The sequence below is a fragment of the Nicotiana sylvestris genome, chromosome 9 (assembly GCF_000393655.2).
Source record: "Nicotiana sylvestris chromosome 9, ASM39365v2, whole genome shotgun sequence".
In the NCBI taxonomy this organism is placed as follows: domain Eukaryota; kingdom Viridiplantae; phylum Streptophyta; class Magnoliopsida; order Solanales; family Solanaceae; genus Nicotiana; species Nicotiana sylvestris.
The window spans coordinates 152471094-152480128 of NC_091065.1; positions in this window are offsets into that span (position 1 = coordinate 152471094).

A 9035-nucleotide genomic window follows, 5' to 3' on the forward strand; every position below is an offset into this window, starting at 1 on the left:
GCAGGAAGTGTGATGTCGTGCCACACAATGTACCATTCTGTACCGATTATATTGATTATATGGTGAGGATGAGAGTAAAAGTACGAAGGGTGATGCCGTGTACATTTTCATTACTTGATTTCTTTGGTGAGGACGAGAGTAAAAGAACGAAGGGTGATGCTGTGCACATTTTCATTACTTGATTGCTTTGGTGAGGACGAGAGTAAAAGCACGAAGGGTAATGCTGTGCACTTATTAATTCTCATTCTTTGTTGATATCCGAGATATGTTGTTTCTTTCAATTGCGTGTTGCCTTTCTATTCTGGATTATTATCTCCCCCGCAGCATGCTACCCCTCCAATATTTGACTGTTTATTTATGTTCTTCTTTTCCGCTGTATATAGTTGAATTGCATAGGTTTATTTGGTAGTCTGGTCCTAGCCTCGTCACTACTTCGCCGAGGTTAGGCTAGGCACTTACCAGCACATGGGGTCGGTTGTGCTGATACTACACTCTGCACTATGTGCAGATCCCGGAGCATCTTTTAGACCGTAAATTGGGTGGCTACCTTCAGTCTACGCGGAGATCCAAGGTAAACCTGCAGGCGTCCGCAGGTCTAGCGTCTCCTCTATCCTTTATATCATGTTCCATTTCTTTGATTCGGAAATAGTGTATCTTTTCATACTTTGTATTTAGCACTCTTAGATCGTCTGTGGTACTGTGACACCAATTCTGGGTAATTAAGGCTTAAACAGTTGTATTAGATTCATGTTTAAATATTTATTATTTTTCTTCCGCTTATTCTAAATTTCCGTTGTTTATACATTATTGCTTTATAATTGCTAAAAGGGTATAAAAATGGATAAAGGTAATCTGTTCAACAATTGGCTTGCCTAACTCACATTAGTAGGCGCCATCACAACTCCCGAGGGCGGGAAATCCGGGTCGTGACACGTTGGTATCAGAGCTCTAGGTTATATGGGTCTCACAGTTCACAGACAAGCTTAGTAGAGTCTGAGGGATCAGTACAGAGACGTCTGTATTTATCCCAGAGGCTACAGAGTTAGGAAAAATTTCACATTTATTCTCTCCTATCGTGCGGTTTGGTTCCTCAATGCTAATTGAATTTCTACTCTGTTCTTTCGCACATGGCGAGAACACACGTTTCCTCATCCACTGACCAGCAGCCCGAGCCCCTAGCAGCAGCTCCCACCAGGGTCAGAGGGCGAGGCCGAGGCCGAGGCCGTGCTATAGGCCAAGGTAGGGGCAGAGCTCAGACCAGAGCAACAGCACCAGCGGTGGAGCCTCAAGTTGACTTTGCTGATGAGGTTTCGGCCCAGACAATTCCGGTGGGCCCAACTCAGGTTCCCGAGGGGTTTATTGCTACCCCAGTACTCTAGGATGCTCTGGTCTTTCTAGTGGGCCTTATGGAGAGTGTCACTCGGGCAGGCTTGCTTCCTGTAGCACCATCCGTCTCTTAGGCTGGAGGAGGACCCCAGACTTCTACTACTCGCACTCTAGAGCAGGTAGCTCCCCAGTTTCAGACTCCAGTAGTTCAGCCAGTTGGAGCAGTTCAGCCGGGTGCGGTAGCTCAGACTGGTGATGGAGCAGCTATGTCTGCCAATACTTTATGGAGGTTGGACAGGTTTACCAAGCTCTTCACTACTACTTTCAGCGGTGCATCTTCTGAGGATCCCCAGGATTATCTAGACAGCTGTCATAAGGTTCTCAGGAACATGGGGATAGTTGAGATCAATGGGGTCGATTTTGCTACTTTTCGCTTGGTTGGATCCGCTAAGACTTGGTGGAGAGACTACTGTTTGGCTAGACCAGTTGGATTGCTAGGTTTGACTTGGGAGCAATTTACTCAGCTATTTCTGGAGAAGTTTCTCCCCGTCACTCAGAGAGAGGCCTATCAGAGGCAGTTTGAGCATCTCCAGTAGGGTTCTATGACTGTTACCCAGTATAAGACCAGATTTATCGACTTGGCTCATCATGCTCTTATCATACTTCTCACCGAGAGAGAGAGGGTGAGAAGGTTCATTGATGGACTTATTCAGCGATTCCTCTTCAGATGACTAGGGATACTGGGAGTGAGATATCTTTCCAAGAGGCGGCCAATGTGACCCGGAGAGTTGAGATGGTTCTATCGCAGGAAGGTGGTCAGGGGTCTGACAAGAGGCCTCGTCATTTAGGCCGATTCAGTGGTACCTCATTTGGAGGTAGGTATTCATATGGTAGAGGCCATCCTCCTAGGCCTTTTTAGTCAGCACTCCAGGTTTGTCACGGTACTTCAGGTGGCTGTGGTCCTCAAATGCAATATTCTGATCCGTAGTCCTACAGAGCACCACTAGCTCCTATCAGTGCACCACCATTTCAGAGTTTTTGGGGTGGTTATTTAGGTCGTCAGGGTCCGCAGTCTCAGCAGCAAAGGGCTTGTTACACTTATGGTGATATAGGTCATATTGCTAGGTTTTGCCCTCGGGCACCGAGTAGCTCTCAACATCAGGGTCCCCATGCCATGGATCAGGCACCGAGTGTTCCACAGCCCGCACAACTAGCTAAAGGTGGGGGTAGAGGATCTAAAGGTGGAGGTACAAGTATTAGAGGTGGAGCTCAGGCCGTTAGAGGTGGAGGCCAACCAACAGCAGGCCATCCTAGAGATGTAGTTCAGGGTGGTAGGGTCCAGCTAGGACCAAGGCTGAGGCTTCCGATACAGTTATCACATGTATGATTCTAGTTTGTGATAAAGATGCTTCAGTGTTATTTGTTCCAGGGTCTACATACTCGTATGTGTCATCTTATTTTGCACCGTATCTAGTCATGCCTAGTGATTCTTTGAGTGCTCCTGTTTATGTGTCTACACCGGTGGGTGATTCTATTATGGTAGATCGAGTCCATAGTTCATGTATAGTTGTGATTGGGGGTCTTGTGACTCGTGTAGATTTGCTTCTTCTAGACATGGTTGATTTTGATGTCATATTGGGGATGGACTGGTTATCACCTTACCACGCTATATTGGATTGTCATTCCAAGACTGTCACCTTATCCTTGTCGGGTTTACCTTGTTTAGAGTGAAGAGGGACTCCTGGTCATTTATCTCTTATGTGAAGGCTCAGCGTATGATCGAGAAGGGGTGTTTGGCCTATTTGGCCTATGTTCGTGATTCTAGTGCTGAGGTTCCATGTATCGTTTCTGTGCCCGTGGTTCGTGAGTTTCCTGAGGTATTCCATTCAGACCTACCGAGTATGCCACCCGATAGGGATATTGACTTTTGCATTGATTTTGCTCCGGGCACTCAGCCCATTTCTATCTCGCTGTATTGTATGGCCCCGCCTGAGTTGAAAGAGTTGAAGGAGCAGTTGCAAGACTTGCTTGAGAAGGGTTTTATTAGGCCGAGTGTTTCACCTTGGGGTGCGTCAGTGTTGTTTGTTAAGAAGAAGGACGGATCGATGAGAATGTGTATTGATTACCGGCAGTTGAACAAGGTTACAATCAAGAATAAGTATCTATTGCCGAGGATTGATGATTTGTTTGATTAGCTTTAGGTTGCCAAGGTATTTTCAAAGATTGACTTGAGATTTGGCTACTATCAGTTGAGGATTAGGGTATCCGATGTCCGTAAGACAGCTTTCCGCACTCGGTATGGGCATTATGAGTTCTTGGTGATGTCATTCAGGTTGAAAAATGCCGCAACAGCTTTTATGGATTTGATGAAGCGAGTGTTCAGGCCTTATTTGGATTCGTTCGTGATAGTCTTCATTGATGATATTTTGACCTATTCCCGCAGCCGGGAGGAGCACGAGCAACATCTTAGAGTGGTTCTCAGACCTTGAGGGATAGTCAGTTGTATCCTAAGTTTTCTAAGTGTGAGTTCTGGTTGAGTTCAGTTGCATTCCTGGGTCATATTGTATCAGCAGAAAGTATTCAGGTTGATTCGAAGAAGATTGAGGTAGTCAAGAACTGGCCTAGACCAGCATCAGTTATAGAGATCTGGAGTTTTTTTGGGATGGCAGGCTACTATCGTCAGTTTGTGGAGGGGTTTTCATCTATAGCAGCCCTGATGACCAGGTTGACCTAGAAGGGTGCCCAGTTCATATGGTCGGATGAGTGTGAGGAGAGCTTTCAGAAGCTCAAGACAGCTCTGACTACGGCACCGACGTTGGTTTTGCCCACATGTTCAGGGCCGTATACAGTTTATTATGATACATCTCATGTTGGACTTGGTGTAGTGTTTATGTAGGATAGCAAGGTCATTGCCTATGCTTCGCGGCAGTAAGATTCATGAGAAGAACTATCCGGTTCATGATTTGGAGTTGGCAGCCATTGTTTACGCGTTGAAGATTTGGATGCATTATCTGTATGGCGTGGCATGTCTGGTGTTCATGGTTCACAAGAGTCTGCAGTATTTGTGCAAGCAAAAGGAGTTGAACTGAGGTAGAGAAGGTGGTTGGAGTTGTTGAAAGACTATGATATCACCATCTTATATCATCCGGGAAAGGCCAATGTAGTGGCTGACGCTTTGAGTAGGAAGTCAGCCAGTATGGGTAACCTTGCTTATATTCCGGTCAGTAAGAGACCGCTGGCTTTAGATGTTCAGGCTTTGGCCAAACAGTTCGTGAGGTTGGATGTTTCTGAGCCCAGTCGTGTGTTAGCTTGAACGGTCGCTCGTTCTTCTTTACTGGAGCGTATCCGAGATCGGCAGTATGATGATCCTCATTTGTGTGTCCTCAGAGACACAGTGCAGCACTGAGGTGCCAAGCAGGTTACCTTAGGTGATAATAGAGTTTTGAGGTTGCAGGGTCGCGTTTGTGTACCTAATGTGGATGGACTCCGATAGTTGATTTTAGAGGAGGCCCACAGCTCCTGGTACTCTATTCATCCAGGTGCCACTAAGATGTATCAGGATTTACCGGAAGCATTATTGGTGGAGGAGAATGAAGAAGGATATCGTTGCATATGTGGCTCGGTGTTTGAATTGTCAGCAGGTTAAGTATGAGCATCAGAGGCCTGGTGGTTTATTCCAGAAGATTGAGATTCCTGAGTGGAAGTGGGAGCGTATCACTATGGACTTCGTTGTTGGACTCCCACGGACTCAGAGGAAGTTCGATGCAGTGTGGGTGATTGTTAATAAGCTGACCAAGTCAGCACATTTCATTCTTGTGGTAGTCTCCTACTCTTTCGAGAGGTTAGCTGAGATCTATATCCAGGAGATTATTTGTCTTCATGGTGTGCCCGAGTCTATCATTTCGGATCGAGGTACGTAGTTTACCTTCCATTTCTGGAGAGCAATACAACGAGAATTGGGCACACGGGTTGAGTTGAGCACAGTGTTTCATCCTCAGACGGACGGGCAGTCCTAGCGGACTATTCAGATTTTGGAGGATATGCTTCGAGCTTGTGTCATTGACTTTGGAGGCTCGTGGGATCAGTTTTTTCCTTTAGCATAGTTTGCCTACAACAACAGCTACCAGTCGAGTATCCAGATGGCTCCGTATGAGGCTTTGTATGGTAGGCAGTGTCGGTCGTCGGTTGGATGGTTTGAGCTGGGGGATGCTTGGTTTTTGGGTACGTATCTGGTTTAGGATGCCTTGGACAAGGTCAAGATCATTCAGGATAGGCTTCGTACAACTTAGTCTAGGCAAAAGAGCTATGTCGGCCGTAAGGTTCGTGATTTGGCATTCGTGGTCGGTGAGCGGGTATTGCTTCAAGTATCCCCTATGAAGGGCGTGATGAGATTTGGGAAGAAGTGCAAGCTTATCCCTAGGTTCATTGGCCCGTTTAAGATTCTTGATCGAGTAGGAGAGGTGGCTTATAGACTTGCGTTGCCGCCGAGCTTATCAGCAGTGCATCCAATGTTTCATGTGTCCATGCTTTGGAAGTATCACGACGATCCATCCCACGTGTTAGATTTCAGCACTGTCCAGTTGGATAAGGACTTGTCTTATGAGGAAGAGCCGGTAGATATTCTAGACAGGTTTGTTAGTTGAGATCGAAGAGTTTTCCTTCTGTTCGTGTTCAGTGGAGAGGTCAGCCTGCTGAGGCATCGACCTGGGAGTCCGAGTCCGATATGCGGAACAGTTATCCCCATCTTTTCCCCGACTTGGGTATTTCCTTCTTATGTCCGTTCGAGGACGAACAATTTTTGTAGAGGTGGAGAATGTGATGACCTTTTGGGTCATCACTTATTTTTAAAATGAATTCTTCGTTCCGAGGCCTTAAAACCTCTTTTAGCATCACCTCGATTTTCTTGCACAGTCCGGGCACGTAGCCGGAAAGCCTATATGTGAAAATATGTGAATAATGATAAATTTTGACTATAAAATGAATTAATTTGGCTTCAGTCAACGTTTTGGGTAAATGGACCCGGACCCATGATTTGACAGTCCCGGAGGGTCCGTAGGAAAATATGGGACTTGGGCGTATGCCCGGAATCGAATTCCGAGGTCCCAAGCCCGAGAAATGAATTTTTAAAGAAAATTGTTTTCTGAAATTATTTATGAGGTTTGGAAATGTATTTTAGTTAAAACTTGATGGTATCGAGCCCGTATTTTAGTTCCGGCGCCCGTACAGATCTTATATGTGATTTAAGATAATTCTGTGTAGTTTGGTAAGGAACAGACTTGAAACGACGTGAATCGGATCATTTTTGAGAAAATTGGAAACTTGAGGTTCTTGAGAAAATTTAATGATTTTGATGCTAAATTAATAGTTGTTGATGTCATTTTAGTGATTTGAATGCACGATTGAGTTCGTATGATGATTTTAGGTTGGTGTGCATGTTTGATTTGGAGCCCCGAGGGCTCGGGTGAGTTTTGGATAGGCCACGGGGTGTATTTTGGACTTAGAAAATTGCAGATTTTTCAGATGTGCATAGCAGGCCTGCAAATGCGATATCGCAAATGCGAGCGGTTTGTCGCAATTGCGAAAGAAGCCCAGGCCAGCTCCATCTCGCAAATGCGAGACTATCTTCGCAAATGCTAAGCTTCCCAATTTGGCCTGTGATTGCATTTGCGATGCTTGGTTTGCAATTCCCAGCTCACAAATGCGAGCCCCCCCTCTGCAATTCCCAACTTAGCATATTGCGAACCCCTGTTCGCATTTTCCACATTTGCAACCTGCAACTTTTATACTTAGACGAATTTTTAACCCATTTTCACATCTTTTCAAAATACAAACTCCCTAGGGCGATATTTCAAGAAAAACTCTTCTTCCAAATCAATTGTAAGTTAATTTTAACTCATGCCCTTCAATCATCAACATCTTTTAACATGATTTCAACTCAAAATCAATGATTTTCATGGGGGAAATTGGGTGTTTTGGGTAGAACCTAGGTTTTTCAAAAATTGGGGATTTGGACCTCGATTTGAGGTCCGATTTCAAAACAAATTATATATTTGAGTTCGTGGGGGAATGGGGAATCGGGTTTTGGTTCGAACCTCGGGTTTTGACCATGTGGGCCCGAGGGCGATTTTTGACTTTTTGGGTAAAACTTTGGAAAACTCATTTTCATGCATTGGAGTTGATTCATTTAGCGTTTATTGATGTAATTAAGTAACTTGTGGCTAGATACGAGCGAATTGGTGGTGGAATCAAGGGGTAAAGCGATAATTGAGACTTGAATTGTGTTCGTGGCATCGAGGTAAGTGTTTGGTCTAACCTTAGCTTGAGGTATTAGGAGTCGAGTCCTATTTGCTATGTGGTATTTGTCGAGTATGACGTATAGGCATGGTGACGAGTATCTATATGTTGGTGTCAAGCATGCCCGTGAGTCTTAAATTGTGATTATTATGGCTTCGTTGTATTATCCATGCCTTGATGATGATTTCTATTGTTGGGCAAAGTTTGTGGAAGTAATTGTGACATTTGAGTATTGAGGAGCGTTGACTCAAGTTGTACAATGAAATGTGAAAGTATAAGTGGAAATTGAACCTTTTAGAGCATTGGCTCAAAGTTGTAAAGTGAGTTGTGAAGTAAAAGTGAAAAAGAGAAGAGAATCATCATATTATCTCCCTTGCCGGGAATTTGTTGTTTTTGATGATTATCTCCCTAGCCGGGATGTTAATGTCTCTTTTGATGTTATTCCCTGGCCGGGACTTGATTGTTGAAATATTGTTCCCTTGCCGGGATTCTTATTGTAATTTCCTTTATTCCCTTGCATTATTATTTGTGATTGTTGTTTGGGTGAGGAAGAGTCTTAAAGCATGAAGGGTGATGCCGTGTATTGTTTTGGTGAGAGAGTGTTAAAGCACGAAAGGTGATGCCGTGTATAATTTGTGAGGAAAGAGTGTAAAGCACGAAGGGTGATGCCGTGCCGTACGATGTACCATTCCGTGCCGATTATATTGATTATATGGTGAGGACGAGAGTAAAAGCACAAAGAGTGATGCTGTGCACATTTTCATTACTTGATTGCTTTGATAAAGAGGAGAGTAAAAGCACGAAGGGTGATACCGTGCACATTTTCATTACTTGATTGCTTTGGTGAGGATGAGAGTGAAAACACGAAGGGTGATGCCATGCACTTATTGATTCTGGTTTTTTGCTGATATCCGAGATATGTTGTTTTTTTCAATTGCGTGTTGTCTTTCTATTCTAGATTGATATCTCCCCCGCAGCATGCTACCCCTCCCATATTTGACTGTTTATTTCTGTTCTTTTTTTTTCTCTTTATATAGTTGAATTTCACAGGTTTATTTGGTAGTCTGGTCCTAGCCTCGTCACTACTTCGCCGAGGTTAGGCTTGACACTTACCAGCACATGGGTTCGGTAGTGCTGATACTACACTCTACACTATGTGCAGATCCCGGAGTAGCTTTTGGACTGTATATTGGGTGGATACCTTCAGTCCACGCGGAGATCCAAGGTATACCTGCAGGCGTCCGCTGGCCCTGGCGTCTCGTCTATCTTCTCGTCTCGTATCACAACCCTGGAATATCTGTCTCTACTAAATACATAACAACCATTTTATTGCTGGATAATTTAATTATTACTTAGAATTATAGTTTAGTATAATCACATTCTTGAACTCGAATTTGGCTTGACTAAATAACAAT